This window comes from Ascaphus truei, chromosome 13 (assembly GCF_040206685.1).
Source record: "Ascaphus truei isolate aAscTru1 chromosome 13, aAscTru1.hap1, whole genome shotgun sequence".
NCBI lineage: Eukaryota > Metazoa > Chordata > Amphibia > Anura > Ascaphidae > Ascaphus > Ascaphus truei.
This window is the reverse complement of record NC_134495.1, coordinates 26,563,002-26,578,945: the sequence shown is the minus strand read 5'-3', so window position 1 is coordinate 26,578,945 and position 15,944 is coordinate 26,563,002.

Genomic DNA, 15,944 nt, shown 5'->3' with positions numbered 1-15,944 from the left:
AGAAGTGCTATTTCATCATAAGACCCTTTCTGGTTCTGGAATACAGTTTCCATCCCTTTCACTCAAATGGGCTCTAAGGTGTCTTACAGCACCAGAAGATGTCTTTTGGAATTAAATACATCTTGACTGGGGCTCCTACAAAAATCTATATTATTGCAGGAAATTAAACATCAATACAAATATATTCTGTTCCTATCCATTTTAAATCATAAAACAAGCATTTCATTTTATATACAGTACAATCCATTTTAAAAGTGTCCAATCTCAGGTTTTGTGCCATGTGACTCAGTTTGCAATTGAACAGTTACATGACACAACATTATATTGAGATATACAGCCCATTATCAAACTTGGCTTCTCCATGCATCCCTTTTTAATCTTGTTTTTGCATCTTTTTTTTTTTTTAAATCAGCCAGATTTGGCATAATCTTTTCTGGCTAACAGTTTACGTCATACGTGGGAAAAACGCTCCACCATTTAACACAAACAAAAAATGGAGCAATGCATCAAAACAAACTTTTATTCACACTTTGTTTACGCAGTTACGTCTCCCTCTTCATATGTCCAGTCTATTTTCTAAACCGAATATATGTAAACATAGTAATAATGAGTAAGCAAAAACATCCGGGTGTAACCTATAGTTTGTGAGGAGTTAAGTCGTACATACTGTGATGATTTATCTGCTCTGTTGACCACTGTTCCACTGTTCTTGCATGAAGACTCCATAAAGATATTCACAGTTAAATCTATTCCAAGTTTCCATCATACTGTATTATCCAAGCTGAATATATGCAAAATGAAAGGACAGGCTTACTGTAATTTGAATAGCCAGACTGACATAGCCCGCCCAAATAAATCATGGCTTCATTTTATAAGCAATTTGTCAAACCTTAATTCTTGAATTTACAGATATAACAGATGTTGTTGTAAGATTAATGCACTGCGATCAATGTGTTACCATTATGCCAGTTTTACTGAAAGAAATTCAGTGACACCATTGAAAACAATGGTAACAAGTGTGTTCTCTTTAATGCATGCAATATTTTTAGTGTTATGTCTTGTGTTAATCAACATTAATGGGGTAATAACACCTGGTACATCTGTAGGAGAAATAGGAAACCACCCATAAACTTTCAAACATACAGTAAATTTAGTAACAAAAGATATAGACAATTGAAATAAATCGAATGCAGGTGCAAAGGGAACAAGGAGGACCCTAATTCCTCCAAAATTATAACCAAAATACAATAGTGTGTTCCAGCACTCACTGCCTAATAGAATACTATAAAACGTTGGAATATGCCAACATGAAGAATTTAATAATAGAAGCACAAGCACAAGATATATAAATTGGAAAAATGCAAGTGAAAATCACACCTGTACACAAATGACCCTCTAAATAACTATCTGAGTAGTTCAGAAACTGGAAAAAAACACAAGCCATGCCATTAGAGGGTATAAATCCAATTTCTGTCATATTCAGGCTTTTGTATGGGCAAACTAAGCTATAAAGTTCAGTGCGGAGATTTAATTATACTTAATAAATAATTGATACATTAAATTGGAAAAGAGTCTTTTAAAGATCCTATGAATTTTTATTTCAGTACAAGTAGAGCTACTGCAGGTGCTTTTCCCCGAGAAAATTAGTTGGAAAGCAATAAAATAACACTATATATAGATGCAAATGTCCCCTCTGATATCACAACATACTGCATCCAAATATAACAACGACTTATCAATGATTTTCCATCAGAATCTATGGCAATGTTTCTGCAGAATATAACTGTGTATCGCGACAGACTGTATGACACTAGATAGAGAACAATGAAACCAGATCAAAACATCTGTAATTTGAAATGCTTTCTAAATAATGCTATAAAAAAAATCAAGACAATAACAGAGCATGAATAACGTTATGTACTTACATGCACAACATAATCCAGTTCAATGCCTATTGAGTTAGGAATGCAAAAGATATTTAAAGCTAATTATTGCTTTTTAATTTCTCTGTTGTATTCACTTTTGGGCCATGATTAATTTGCAACACGTCTTAGGCACTTTTGTCTCAAAGGGTTTCAAATTGTATCTAATCACATGGGGGTTGGACTTGACTCAATCAGAAAGTTAATTAATTAGAAAATGTACACATATTGAGTTTAATTCAGAATATCACATATTTCTTATAGGATCCAATGGCAGTATAACACAGATTTCCAGAATATTTCACCATAATTAACCAGAGTGCAATACAAATTTCTATATCTGTAAATCATGGTTACTTACTAATGAAACATCTATAGATCAGCACCAATTCCTGGTCTGTTCCATACAGGTGTCAAGTTCAGAACATACTATAAAGCAGGCCTGCACAACTTGTAAAGCGAGAAGGGCCGAACTGCTCCAAGAAAAACAGATTTGGGCCGCACGGGTAAAATCATCATCATCATCATCATCATCATCATCATCATCATCATCATCATCATCATCATCATCATCATCATCATCATCATCATCATCATCATCATCATCATCATATCTCCCCCAGCACCTCTCATCATCATCCTCATATATCCTCCAGCCCCCCTCATCAATCTCTCCCAGCACCCCTCATCATCCTCATATATCTGCCCCAGCACCCCATCATCCTCATATCTCTCCCAGCACCCCTCATCATCCTCATATCTCCCCCAGCACTCATCATCTTCATATATCTCCCCCTGCACCCCTCATCATCAACCTTTGCGAGACTCACCCTCTATATCACACCCCCATCTCTCCCCCTCACCCATACACAATACTCCCCCTCCACATAACACACAATTCCCCCCTGCAGACCACACACATCCCACCCCCCTGCACCTCACCCCCTCTGCACCTCCCCCCCATCACTCTCCCCCTGCATCTCACATCACATCACTCCCCTGCACCTCACATCACCCCACTACACCTCCCCCTGCACCTCACCTCATATCACCCCACTACACCTCCCCTCCTGCACCTCACCTCACTCCCCTGCACCTCACCATCCCCTGCACCTCACCTCACTCCCCTGCACTTCACCTCCCCCCCTGCACCTCACATCCCTCTCCCCCTGCACCTCACCTCACATCACCCCACTGACACTCTGCCACTGCCACTGAAACACTGCCACTGACACAATGCCACTGACACACTGCCACTGACACTCTGACACACAGCCACTGACACACTGACACACTGACACACTGACACTGACACTCTGACACACTGCCACTGACACACTGCCACTGCCACTGACACATGGCCACTGCCACACTGCCACACTGACACACTGCCACTGACACACTGCCACTGACACTGACACACTGCCACTGCCACACTGCCACTGCCACTCTGACACACAGCCACTGACACACTGACACACTGCCACTGCCACTGCCACACTGCCACACTGCCACTGACACACTGACACTGACACACTGACACACTGACACACTGACACACTGCCACTCTGACACACTGTCACTCTGACACAGCCACACTGACACAGCCACACTGACACTGCCATACTGCCACACTGCCACACTGCCACACTGCCACACTGCCACACTGCCACACTGCCACTAGCTCTGAGGAGCAGCTGCATAGGGGGAGGGGTGTCCTACCTTTCACTGTGGATCATGGCTGGAGGGAGGGCGAGCCACCTTGGTCCCTGGCAGCAGGCACCTCACTTCCTGCTCTCACTAACAGGCTCCGCTGTCACTAACCCCGCCCCCACTCTCTGCAGTCAGATCGGCCTCTGCTCTCCTCCTGTTCTCCTCTCTCTCCTCTCTGCCTGCAGGGGATCGCATCAAACTGCTGCCGATCCTTCCCTAATAGGCAGAGGGGGTAGGGGGGGCGGTGGGCATCACAATGCTAGCGTTCGGCAGAGTGGGCTAAAGAGGGGGTGGGGAGCATGTCAAAATGCTGGTGCTGCTTCCCTCCTGTGTCTGCAGAGTGGGCTGGGGGGGGGGGAGGAGGGCATCGCGGGCCGCACACAGGGAGTCCAGGCGGGCCGCTTGCGGCCTGCGGGCCGTATGTTGTGCAGGCCTGCTATACAGAATCTTCATTAATCTTTCTGATTTGTGTGTGTTGGAGAGTGGACTTTATGGGTATCAAAGGGCCTGTCTTCAAACATGGTACAAAAAATAAAGCACATTTTGTGTTAGTTCTATAACTAATAAGGAAAAAAAGTTCCTTATGTGTTTTGGCACTTTGTATGATTGTGATTGAAGGGAGTCTGTCTCTGTGAATTGACTAGATTATTATTATTTATTTATAACGTGCCAACATATTCCGTAGCACACTACAATAGAGTTGGAGGATATAAGACAATAAAATAACAAACATCAATATACATTGTTACAATGGTGCTTCAAACATGTTACACCCACCCCCCTTCCTTCCCCCACCAGGTATGGGTGGGAGTAATTTCAGCAAATTAGAAGATTGATTTTATATCACAATCAAATACGCAATTTTTTTTAATTTTTTTGAGAAAAGATATACGGAGGACGTGATGGAATAAGCCTTTAATAAGAGCTCCTTAGCCTTATTTGATAAAGTCATATTAATTCATGGGGGGAAAAAAAACAACAAAAGGGCAAAAAAGAAAATACGTATAAAAGGACACTGATTATCACAGTCAGTTCATCGTTATTTACCATTTAGAATTCACCTGCCGCCTTCAGCATATACTGTAGTATTCAGAACACAAGATCTCTAAAGGAAAAATTACTTAGATCACAGACATACAGTAACATACAGTATACATGGAAATCTAAAACATAGTGTCCCCAAACATTTTGATATGAAACACAACAAATATCCCACACATCTATCACATATGAGCATAGAATACCCTAGAGGCATATACAGTTTAAAAAAAAAATGTGCAGACATCCTAGCCTCCAGGAGGTGATAATGACCCTATGCTCGGTCTTTGACAAAATGTGTCTGTCTTGTGGTGGAATTCATACTGTTCAGTATGTGTGCATAGATGATGTGAAACTTTGTGTATTTTTATTGACTGCAAACTGGAAAACTTGAATGTACTGATATATTTGTACCATGCTACCCTTTCCCATATATCTTTTTATTTTCTGTATCCTGTCCCCAACATTTGGCATGTTTTAATTAAGTGAAGGTCGGAAAAAAAAAAATATTTATTGTGTTACATGATGATACAATGATCATACATTATGATTCTCTAATTCCTGACGACAGTCCCGTCCACAGGACCGAAAAACATTGGATATCATGTAACACAATAAATCCTTTTTTTTTTCTTACTTTTCACTCAAGTTCCCACTGTTCTTCAATTTTGTATGTTCAATATATGAGGTCCACTTCAGAAATTTCATCTAAAGCATTGGTGCACCACGGAAGTGTCCTCAAAGTCCTGTGCATTCTCCACCAACCAATTTACTAAATTACGTTTTTAGACATTTTACACAGTCAATGTTTTAGATTCTTTTATCAAATGTTTATTTCATTTGATCATGTCCAGCACTACAATCCCCCCCCCCCCCAATCTGCTTTTAATTATATTATGTTCTATAAACAAATGTGTGTATTATATGTACTGTATATACATCATTTTATCTTTATCGTTCAGGGTGCAGGCTTCGGAGGGATGGCGTGCTGCCGTGCGAGCTGCTGTGGGACACAAAGTATTCAAATTGAATACTGGTTGTCAGGGTAGCAGCTGCCCTGTCTCCGAAGCCCGGAGTTGAAGCTGGCTACAGTTTCAAGAAACGAAAAAATCGTTTTTTGAAGCTGCAGCAGCGTCACTGGGACCTCGGCAGCCAATGAAATTATTCTTGAGAATGATTTCATGACTGCAGCTTGGATCCCTAAGCTGCCGTGTGTAGCCCCGCCCCCTCCTCAACTCCTGAAACAGTCTGCTGGGGATGAACACACATCGCCCAGCAAACTGCCGCCCTCCCTCCTAGTCCTGTCTCTGGCACCCTGAACGAGGCCTTCCAATGTTATTTGGTTTTTACTTACACATCCCAGAAGATCATTTGTTTTTTAATTTAAAATATATTCAGGTGGTATTAAGCATTCGCTTATTTTTGGTAGCCAGCACCGCTACACATTTCAAATTCTATTTCTAATAATTTATTCTAAATTAATAATGTATTCCAAATCAAGGTATTCCATTGAATCATCAGTGTCCATGGTTACCATGAGGTAAAATTAAAGGAGCAACCTTGATCATACTATTAAACCACCTTATCAGGAGAAGAAGAATTCCCAAAATGTGTTGGGACACTAAAGATACTGTAGCACCACAAATATCACATGCTGGTTTTGTCAAACGAGCAACTTCTGTGGCCTTAACATCAGACACCCCTGCCAAAGTGATGCTACGTCAGATGCATGGGGTGGATATTGCAGAGAAGGAGTCCCGGGGATGGGACTTGGGCTGTAGCTTGAATGCCATTCTGAAATATGTTTATGAATACATTTGTGTGAAATGTGCTTCACTGTACAGAATTTCTGATGCACTTTGTCTCTCTTACATCCGCTTTTTGAGAGGGCCAGAACAAATAGCGTTTCTTCTGTTCAGGCTTTTTGGAAGTCAACAGAAGTCAACTCCAAGACATTAAAGACATTTCTAAGATTCGGCATCTCCCAAAACTCCTTCGGGTGGTCACTTGTCAAAAGCTGGGTCCCTCAAGGATATTGGTCTATTTCTAGTTCTGACAGTGGCCCAACATGCCTGTTGCTCACTTTCTTGGGGCCTAATTCAATGTTGATAGATTTTAGAGGAAAATTAAAGGATATGCCCCAGGGTTTGTCTTTGAGAATCTTTCACTACTTTAGCGTCCGCTGCTTTTCCATGAGACTTTAAGAAAAAGACAACATGTGTCCAGTCTCGGCATATTAAACATGGGACAATGAAGCCTACTCACACCTACTTCATATCTTGTCTTTTTCCTTCAACTTCTAGAGTTACCTTAACAGTGTGGTAAGGCCCTATATCTCTGTGGAAAGATTCAATGTTAACCACATAATCATATTTTAATGCCTGAGTGAGCAACAAGTTCCATTGTCACAGTGAACAATCCCAGAGAGTTCCTGCTTGTGGGGGGTCTGTATTAACCCTTTTAGTGGCTGAAGAAATTGTATGGGCAAAGGAACAGTCCATGTTGGGACAGTTCCTGTCAGTGTGACCCCATTTTCCCCAGGAGCCACACAATATTGGTCTGCAGGTACTACAGCAGGTGCCTCCACAGCTCCTCCTTCTCTTACAGTGCATCCCACAACTGGAACAATCTACTGGAGACTCACAGCTGCAACGAGTCAAAGTTCTTTCAAAACTAAAGCTGTCACATTTTAATCTTGTCTGTACCTGCTACATACGACAATAAAATATATTGTTTTTTAACTGTGCATGCAATGTCTTGCATATAATGTATAACTCTGCTCACTTAATGTAAATATACAGGACATACTGTACTTTAAAATGAAAGGTAACTCTCAATGTATTTCTTTCTGGTAAAACATTTTATAAATAATAAATAAACAATTATGGTAAGGGGTGTAGCCCATCTGGGAAAAGTCAGGGGGCCCTTTTGGTGGTGTCCCACACATTTGTGGTGGCTCAGAAAGCTTTTCAGTTTTTTCCCTTGGTCTCCGGGCCTATAATTGGGAAAACGAAGGGTTGGATTTGGGTACGGAGCTCTCTGTTGGATGCAGCGTTTCAGTCCCAAGGTAATTCTCTTTCAGCTAACTCGCCTTTAAGACACTTGTCTCAAAGTGATGTAGCACCCACCAACAGGTTGAAGCGGACAGTACCTGAATATATTGCTAAAGAATAATATGCTCATAGGTCTCCTCTTTTGTATTTTCTGTAAGGTGTTAACCCAGTGCACAGTGATGGCCATCTGTGGTGAACTTGGTTGTATAAAAGCACTGTCAGTACAGTAGGTCTCCAGTTTCAGGCCAAAGCAATCAAAAACAGCAGATTTTGGGCTTCCTCCGTACTAAAGACTTGATACGTTGCTTGTGCCTCCTTGATTATAAGGAGACGAGCCAGAATCACTGCCCACCCCTCTACTGGCCATTTCTGCCAAGTTGGGACACTCTCAAGAGTTATGAGGAAGGTTTTGAGGGCCTCAGCAGGATTCGTTTTACGTAACAGCACAGGTTGGTTGTTTGGAAGTTCTGTCTTGGACAAGGTGAAGAGCTGTTTCTGGAACTCAGATTGCTGCTGCTTGTGATGTGCCTGGAATTCAACCTGCTGCTGCTGCTGTGTCTGTTTTTCAGCTTACTGCTGATGCTGTGTGGTATTCAGCTTTCTGCAGTTGTTACTACAACTAGACCCAAAGCTTCTGTTCCTGCGGGGCTGGATGAACTTATTCATTATATCCTAAAGTCCTTGAGTCTCCCAGGATGTCTCCATCCCACTTCTTTCACCAGATGTGAGCAGGTGAACAAAAAACAGTACACATAAAAAGTGGGTTACCTCAGCTACAGTACCTAGCAGCTGTGTTCTGTTCCCTCATGTAATGGGAATATCTGGACTGGTCCATAACTACAGACTTGCAGTTTTTCTGTAACTGTGAGCTAGCCTTGACACTGCCCTACCTTAGCCATATTAAATGTAACCACTATTATGAACTGCAACTGAATCTTTTTTTTTTGCCTTGTAAAGTGATGTGGTGTACAGTACATCTGTTTACATGGCAAAGAAGAATATGTCATTTCAGATAGAAGTTCGGAGATTAAATAATGTATCTGATTTTCACAGCTCCCTTGAGACTCTTCTCTGTTTACAGCCTAAATGTATTACACATAAAACGATACCTGTAAATTGCTCTACATTAGACTCCTTCATAGATATACTAGCATAGCAGGCGTCAATGCACCACCTGGTGTGTTAGCCCTGCATCTTTCTGCATGCGGATAATGCATTTAGAAAGGCAATGGCAATTGCTCACGCTAGCGCGTTGTGTGTGTTCCGCTGCAATGTGCCAGTGGGGCAATAACAGCTGCTACATCTGTAGTTGGTACAAATTATCAACACTTCACACACATTTTCTTTAGATATACAGCTTTAAAACCTCCTCTAAAGAATAAACTTCTGAGTTCTTGAATGTTTGTGGAACAAATACATATATGGAGAACCATAAATAATGATCCATCAAAAAGTATCTTTCTAAACCCATGCGGCAAGTTCTTGCATCCTGCCTAAGTTATTTCATTATCTACCATACATATTATTTTTAAAAAATGTTGGACTCTTTATTTTGAGAATTTGTGGTAACATTTTGTAGTACAACATGTAAATCACATAGATGTTCTAATATATTAGCTTAAAAACAACAAAATGACTAGATTTTCCTATAAGTAAAGTATCTCCAATTAAAAAATGTTCACCTTGTTGTGTCATGAAAATAAATACAATCAATAGCTTACTGTAAGTAAAACTAAATGAATTACAAGCAACAATTTTCCTGCAACTTTACAGTATCTCATGGTATCCTGTGTGATAGAAATCCTGTACAGTATGTTACCCACATTACTGTAGAAAGAATTACTGTGAACTGCTTCAATAATTTGAGGTGAGCATGTCTTTGGAGGGCTGAGGTGTGTATAAACACAATGATGGCCTCATTACTAGGTTCCCAGTAACTCCTACTTTTTATCTTTTGCCAAAGATTCATAAATACCTCTCCCACCCCCCAGGAAGTCCTATTGTCTCAGGCATAGGGGGGTTGAGAGAGCCCATGAGCCATTTCCTAGATTCTTTTCTGCATCTATCTGTTGAGACCTTACGTCATATCTTAGAGAGCATGGCTATTCTATCTAGGCTGAATAACATCATAGCAAACATCAAACAAACTATACTTGTCACATGGGATGTGGAAACACTCTACACTTGTATCCGGCATGAGGATGGCATTTATGCCACAACATTTTTCCTCTCCATGCAAAATCTTAGCTGTGCATTAACAGACACTTTAATAGAATTTTTGGAATTTGTTCTTAGACACAATTATTTTGTGTTTTTGAACACTCATTATTTGCAGATCAGGGGAACGGCAATGGGCGTGACATGCGCGCCCTCCTATGTGAATCTTTTCTTGGGGTGGTGGGAGTGTGAAAAGGTATTTTCAGAGGCAAATTGAGAACTTACTGTAAATGTACTGTTCTGGTTGAGGTATATCAATGATATTTCCATACTTTGGCAAGGCACTGTCCTTCAACTTAGCCAATTCATCGGTGTCCTCAACCACAACAGTATTAAAATAAAACATACTTTTCAGTCGAGTAACACCAATGTTAAGATTTTCGACATGAGTGTCTCAATTGGTCAAAATGGATATATCCTTACTGATTTCTACCGTAAGGAGACGTCAACTAACACAATTCTACATGCAAGTAGCTTTAACCCTCCCCACCAGATCAGGAGTATACCCAATGGGGAATTTATTTGGCTTCACCATAATTGTTCAACATTGGATATCTTTAATGCTCAAACATGTGAAATGTCTTCAAGATTTAAGGCAAGAGGTTATAGCAATAAACTTATCAAATGAGGTTGTATCAATAGTAAAAGACTTGAAAGAACATCCCTTCTCCAACCTAAACCAAAAAAAGTATCTGATAAAATCATACGCTTTATCGGTACATATAACTTTAAACGGAATAGGAGTGAGATTTTTCAACAATACTGGGGTATTTTACTTGCGGATAAAGATCTCAAAGCCGTTTTGGGTGAAACGGTTAAATTAACGAGTAGGAGAGCACCAAATTTGAGAGACACATTAGTTGAGACATTATGTCACCCCTTTAAAAACTACCTTTCTCAACCAGTTAGAGATTAAAAAGAATTTCAAGTGCGGGCATTGCTTATACATGAAACAAACTAGTATTTTCAAAAACTCAGCAGGCACAAGAGAATATAATATCTTTGGTTTTCTTAATTGTAAATCCAAAAATATAATATACTATTTTAGTTGCCCATGTGATCTAATATATATATATATATAGGCATGACCACGAAAGAGTTTAGGATATGAGTTCTAGAGCACTCAAGAAATATTAAAAACGCTCAATGCGATTTAACATCTTTTTAAAAGATAACGAGTGTAGCTCGACATTTCATGCAAATACATAGATCTGATCCCTCTCTCTAATCTGCATTCGCCATTGACAAAATCAAATTTGGTATTAGAGGTGGCGAATTGAGCAATCTCTCCTAAGAAAAGAATGTAGATGGATAGTACAGCTGGGACCTATGATTCTAGCTAGACTTAATGACTACATTGGTTTTGCTATGTTTTTGTGAATTTATTTGCTTCATTTTGGTTTATCTCCAATGTGTTTTGAGTTTTGTCTGCTTTTAAAAAAATTTGGAATTCTTTTTATTATTATTATTCAATGCCAGTTATTTATTTAGATATCAAGTCTCATAATTGCTACTTTTACTTATTTGTATATTTCTAGTTACAGATATTTGTTGCTTTCAAGTATAAATATATCATGATGAATATACGATCTGATGCCTCTATGATTGAGCGATATATGACATGTGACCTGTGACGCAAAAATGGCGGTGCCTATAAATATTCTTATCTGCTCTACACTGAAAATACTCTCCCATAAAAAGCCTCACAGCAAAACGGCCACCTGAGTTCCTATCTGAGACCGCATCTCTGCTTTTCTCAGCTTATCAGCTGACAAACCGCTGCTCTGGTTCCGTTCTAGAATTAACCTACAGGCGTGCTGGACGTCACGGAGGAAACCGGGTGTCAACCGATTGCTGCAGAATTTACTTACAGCTTATCCTCTGCTTTTCCGTGCTGTGGCACGCTGTGATAGTGGGAAGTTTAGGCGCTGTGATAGTGGGAAGTTTTTACCTGAGACCGGAGCCTCGTGGTACAGGCATGATTACATATTTAACCGGACTGCATAGCCACAACTTTCAAAATGCTACGGGCTACTCTCCACATTCATAACGGAGGACACTTCTCAACTGATGAGTATCAAATAATTTTCACAGCTCCTTTTGTCTGAATGCTAATATTGTTACATTTTTTCTATTTGCTATCTAAGAATGGTATCACGATTTGACTATTAGAGTTTTGCTGCTGCAAGTTCAAACTGGACTTTGACTCTATTAACCAGATTTTTGATTGGCTGTATAGCTCTAATTTGTTCCACCATATACATTATTGGGGAGTTGCATTTTGTGACCGGGTGGTCTTCAAACATATATTCTATTCCCTTGGCTTGTATTAGCCATGATTTTCATGTTCATTCACAGCACTAGTGAACACTTTAACACTGCTCTAACAATTTTACCTGTTAGATGTTTTTTCTGCTATATACAGTACACTAATATGAAATCCTTTTTGTGATTACCTTTATATGTTTTGTAGTATTAGTACTTAGGAGTTTTGTGGTTCTCAGATCATTTTATTCAAAGTGTAATTGTTTTTTGTGTTACAAATAAAATCCATCTTATTTTTCATTAATTTAAGTGCTTTATACAGACCTCTTTTTTCTTCTGTGGTTTAATATTAGTTTGGTCTATAAGCACCACCAGGGGTTACATTTTTACCTGACAACTGGTTTTCTATGGTACAGTATAATAAGATTGGAAAGGGTGATTTGATTGCGCCTTTATCTGTACAGGCAGATATGGTGCAAGGTAAAAAAAACTGTAAGTCTCTAAGGATCACAGCTGTGATACAAAATACCAGCACAGCAAAGAAGTAGAAAAAATTAAGTATTTATTAAGTCCAACAAGCAAACATTTAGTCCAATGTTTTGGTCCCCAGGGGGGACATTTTTCTGGGGCAAGAAATGTCAGTCTAAATGTTTGCTTGTCGGACAGTTGCCATTCAGGAATGTTGCCATCCAAGGACAATTTATGAGTGAAAGCCATTGGCCATGGTGGGGGTCGGCCTGCAAAGGCAGAGAGAGGACTGAAGAGCTTTAAGGAAAGTCCTTGGTAAGATTACCATCTCATTGAGTCTTGGTAAAGATTCTGCTATCCACTATACGATTCGCAGCGGGAATCACGGGCCACGGCAATGTCATTGTGCTCTGAACTCCAGTTAGGCTGTATTACAGTGGGATGAAAAGTTTGGAAATATATTGCTTAAATTAAGCTCTGGCCTTGTTGTTCCTCCCATTGAGTGTCTGTCCTTTTCTTGGGACGGGTGAAAGGTTTAGCGTGGCATGAGTGTATGCTAAGTTTGTAACCTGCAAACAAACACAAACAGAGCCCACTGCTACATCCAATGGCAAAAATACACAGTGAAATACCTATATACTGTATCTCTTGAATAAAAGGGTCATTTAGTTTAATACTTTGGCCAAAGCATCGTAAGCCTGTGAGCCCCTTCAAGGCATAACCACAAAATCACAGGTCCTAACACTAATTAAAATTCTTAATAACCTGTACAATACTAGGAAGAATGATCATAATTTATCTGTCATAATCACCCGCATGGTTCTAAATCTGATTGAAATTCAGGTTATTAAGAATTTTAATTCCTTGCCATGCCCAGTAGCATTCCATTTCTGGCATTTATATGCATATATATATTTTGTGGTAATTTTGGGGGCTTAAATATGAGCTTCTGGGTATTTGTGTGTATGTTTGTAACCTGTGCAGAGCAGAGACTCATTGTGCTTGCACAATGACATGTCAAACACCGTGTAAAGTACATTTTTAGCACTGTATTAGAATACATTAAAAAGGTAATACATTTCTCATGAATGCTTCTGTACATAAAAGCCATTAAAATTGCAGGTGTGTGATATCATGTGTGTTAAGATTTTTTTCATTTATTCATATAAAGGTATCCTCTAGTGGACCAATACATTTTCTTTAGAAATGTGTGTCACTCAAGATATTACACTGTGTACTGAATTATCTCTCCAGATGTTTATTCCCAGGAGCCCTAAATTATATATTTATATCACTTACCCTCACCATTCTCATCTTTTAGAGCTCCTTGTCTGGTAGTAAGGTAAGTAACTGTTACTTTGGTTTGGAGCCTTATAATCTTTTCTTTAAAACAATAATCTACACTATTTGAATAAATGCAGACACATTTTATCACATAATTTAAGTTAAAAGGGATCATGTTTTGTATCTAAAATACATATCTGGTTTGTGTATAAAGGTCTCCGGACTCCAAAGTTAAGGCTTAAATTAGTGTAAAAATAGCACCATACCGATCAAAGAAAAATGTCCTACAGAATACAGATTTATTTTTACTTTGATAAATAATTACTGTGTTATTCACCAATCTTGAAGGGGATAGTCTTTTATTCATAAACTACATAGGAAACTCAAATCACAGTAATGTGAAATATACTATACTCTGTGTTTTAAACAGGGAATATATTATTAACATGTTTTAAAGGAAAGCTGAATGGTGGATATACAGTACATTTGCTGGACAATGTTTTAAATTCAACAAATATTTCTCCCTATTATGCAACTGCAAGGTTTTCCGATTTTTTCCTTGACTACAGTAGGTTGTTGGTCATTAGAATGAATGTGTTATTCAATTAAAGATTTAATATCAGAAACAGACAGGCACTGTTCTGCCAGAAACAAAACTATTATTTACATTTCAAAACAATATTATACAATGGGCTAGTAAATGAGAAATATTTGGAATACATACAGTACATACAGTACTATACAGATGTAGCAAGACTTACTGTCACTATAGCCACTCCAGAAACAGTAACTGCAGCTTGCCCCGGTTGCCGGAAACAATGACTCTTGCTACATCTGTATATTATACTATAATTACAACTCAATTAAAAAACACCTGTCTGTGGCCATCATTTCTTGCTTGCAATCCACAAAAAGTCACTAAAAGAATTATTCACTAAAACATATGGAAGGTCCCATTGAAATCAAAGGAAGTTTTTATGAGACTGTACCATGATCAGCACTATCACAATTTAATGAATAACCCCCACTAGATCTGAATAGTAATGTGGACTTGAGGTACATGAGTCTTAGTCTGTATTTTGCTGAGGCATTTGTTTTAGTTGTTTTTAAATATTAGATACAAATTACATAATTCGATGTGAAAAAAACTATCATTTTCATGCAAACATGTAGAATACTGAGCACACAGGGAGATTCATTAAGCTCCGATAGGGGGTACCATAGTTGAATGTTAATTACCGTGGGATCGATTTGCAATTATGTACAGTACCTCTTATCGGAGTTTAGTGAATCCCAGCCAATGAATGGACTGCTGATCCAATGTGCATGACAAAATACCAAAGATATTACCGTATCTTGTTATATTGATAAATCAAAAGCAGAGATTTAAGTGAACTGATATATAAATGCAGCCACCAGTATCTGAACACTTGCCTGGGTAAAAACTAAGGCATCTCACAGTAAATGCCTCAACATTTCTGTGACATTCCTAATGGCCCATCAGATTAACACAGCAGGGGTCCCTGCAGTCCCATTCATCTTGAATGGGACTACAGGTGCCCCCGCTGTGTTAATCCAATGGGCCATTAGTCTGGCTGCAGAAATCTCACAGAAATGTTGCAGTTTATTGGGATATTGCCCCAGATTTTCCAAGGCAAGTGATCTAATACTTGTTGCAGCATCTGTATAGTATTCTTACAACTACCATTCAAGTCTACTACAGTAATTCTACCAAATTAGTATAAAGATCTAAAAATTAATGGATTCAGGATACATTTAGAAAGATATGCAGCTAAAGTATGATGCCTGCAGAATATTATTTGATTATGGGAGTGGGTACTTTTAGTATCTTTGAAAACAGGCAAGGAGGCAATGATAGTATAACCTTTGTTTAAAAAATGTTGACCTGATATATATATATATATATATATATATATATATATATATACACATGAAATTCAGTCAGCACACTGTAGTTGAAAAT